Raw genomic sequence first — 3,028 nt, forward strand, 5'->3', positions numbered from 1 at the left:
TATTCTGCCGCTGCTTCTGGTGCAGTGTTTATCTATGCCAATTGGGTCATGTTGATAGTTCTCAAATCTGTGTCCTCACTGGTTGAGAAAGGAATACTAAAATTTCTAACTACAATTGTGGATTTGTCTATTTCTCCCTTTAATTCTGTCAGTTCTTCATGTATTTTGAAGCTCTGTTACTAAGGGCATACACTTTCAGGACTGTTATGTCTTCACATAACAGTGAATTGACTATTTTGTTGTTATGCAATGTCCCTCTGCCACTGATAATGGCCCTTTTCCTGAAGTCCACTTTAATATACCTTTATTTTGATTAATACTTGCATAGTATATTTTATTTCATAGTTTCATTTTAAAAACTCTCTTTATATTTAGAGTATGTTTCTTTCAGACAACTTATATGGATCTTGTTTTCTTCCAGCCTGACAATCTCTGCTTTTAATTGAAGTGTTTAGTCTGTTTGTATTTAATGTAATTATTGATATTGTTGTTTTTACATCAGTTATCTTGCTATTTGTTTTCTATTTGTCCCATTTCTCTCTTTTAAAAAAAATTTGACTCAAACTTTTCTTTTTTTAAAAAAAGATTTCATTTACTTCTTTTTAGAGAGAGGGGAAGGGAGGGAGCAACAGAGGAAGAGAAACATTGACTTGAGAAGGAAACATGGATTGTTGCCTCTCACATGCATGCTGACTGGGACCAAACACACGACCCAGGCATATGCCCTGACCGGGAATCAAACCCACGACCTTTTGATTCACGGGACAACGCCCAACCAACTGAGCCACAATAGTCAGGGTGGTCCCATCTCTTCTTTGTGCATTTTTCCATATTTCCTGCTTTTTTAAAGATTGAATATTTTTAATATGCCATTTAATCTCCTCCACTGCTTCCTACATCTTAATTTTAATTTTATAATGGTTATTTGATGTTTACAATATGCATCTTTACCTTATCACAATTTGCCTTCAAGTAAAATTGTACTGCTGCATAGCTTATGTTAGACTTTATAAGAGTTTATTTCCACTCCCCCTTCCATTGTCATGCCTTTTACTTAAACATGTTATTGATCCTAAATATATTGATATTATTTTTTGTTTTAAATACTCAACTATCTTTGAAGAAAATTTCAATAACGAGAACACTTTTACCCATGTATTTTCTAATTTCCATGAAAGCATTTTTTATGTGGAGCTAGACTAAAGAACTTCCTTTTCCATTTCTGTCAGCATAGGCAATAATTATTTTCTAATAATTGGCTATGCAGGCAATTATTACTTTTTAATAATTAGCTATTGTTTATCTAAAAATATCTTTCCTCTGCTTTTAAATGTTTTGTTTATTGCATGTAAACTTCTTTAAAAAATACATTTTCTTTCTTTCTAAGTTACTCTGTACCTTCTGGTTTACATTATTTCTGATGTAAAGTCAGTGGACATTGTTGTCTTTGTTCCCTTGAAAATAATGTGTCTTCATTTTTCTGGCTGCTTTTAACATATTCACTTTATCATTGGTTTTCAGCAATTTGATTAACATATATCTTGATGTGGTTCTTTGTATTTATCCTGTTTGGGGGTTGTTGAGTTTATTACATCTCTTGGTAAAAATATTTTTTAAAATCAAATTTGGAATGTCAGCCATTATTTCTTCAAATATCTTTCCCACATTCCCTCCTTTTCAGGCTCAAATTACATATGTTACTATAGATTACTTGATATTGTCCCACATGGCCCCGGGGGTTCCTTCTTTATTTATTTTTCCATCTTTTTTTTTTCCTTCTGAGCTTCAGTCTAGATCTTTTTTTTTTTCTTCCTTTTTTTCCCCTTTTTTGGGGGGGGGCGGATACTACATTTTCAAGTTCACTGACCTTGTCTCCCCCAGTGTGCTGCTAAGTTCATCCATTGAATTATGCATTTCAGATTTTTAGATCTAGAAATTACATTTGGCTCTGTTATTATAACTTTTCATGTTTCTTACTGCATTCACTAGGTTTTTCTTTAAATCCCTAAACATATTCACAATGGCTCACTCACAGTCCTTGTCTGCTAGTTTCGTGATGTCTGGATTTGTTTCTATTGACTGGTTTTTCTCCTGGGTAAGAATCTTATTTTCATGTTTTTTCACATGTCTGGTAATTTTTTAATTGGATTCTAGGCATTGTATCATGTTGTTGAGTGTCTGGATTTTTGTTGTTTTCCTTTTTAAAGTATTGAGCTTCATTCTTATAGGGAGTTAATTTAGTTGGGGATCAGCTTGGTCTTTTTGAGGCTTCTTTTCACGCTTTTCTTGGGAAGGTCTAAAGTACCCTTTATTTCAGGACTACTTTTGCCTTACTCCTAAGGTGTGGCCTTTCTGGAGTCTACTGGATGTCTGGCTGGTTGGAATTAGAACGACTCTGAACCCTCTGCAAACTCCAGTTATTGTTCAGTTTGCAGGTCCCTTGTAGTTTTTCTTCCTCTGGTAAATTGTTCTATGTGCCCAGCCATAGAGTCGCACATTACACATGTACAGTCTAGTATTTGGCCAAACATTCAAGGGGACCCTGTGGATACCTATAGTCCTTTTCCTGCCCGCTTCCCTTGTCATGAATCATTTGGACCACAAGTTCCAGTTGCCTCAACCTCCCTAAACTCTGATCTAGGTCTGTCTCCTCATTTCCAAGAGGCTGCCATGCTCTCTGTACAAGCCCCCTCCCTCTGCTATCGTCCAGAAAGCCAGAGGATGCACAGAGCCCCCTAAGTGTTCTTCATCTCCCAGGAGTCAACGTTCTACACACCAGTTGTTCAATGTCTGAAGACAGTTGTTGCATAGATTTTGTCCAGCTCTCTAGGTATGTGTCGCAGGAAGGCTAATCAACTAGCAGTTGTGCTATCATGACCCAGCAGAAGCAGAAACTAGACTTGGCTTTTACTAAAATTACATTTATTGAGCTCTTACTCTCTATTAGATATCATTTTAAAGCCCTTCTCTGAATTGTTTTTGCTTAATCTTCATATAAACCCTATAAAGTAGGTAATTTTTTTCTTAT

This window comes from Desmodus rotundus, chromosome 4, assembly GCF_022682495.2.
Source record: "Desmodus rotundus isolate HL8 chromosome 4, HLdesRot8A.1, whole genome shotgun sequence".
In the NCBI taxonomy this organism is placed as follows: Eukaryota; Metazoa; Chordata; class Mammalia; order Chiroptera; family Phyllostomidae; genus Desmodus; species Desmodus rotundus.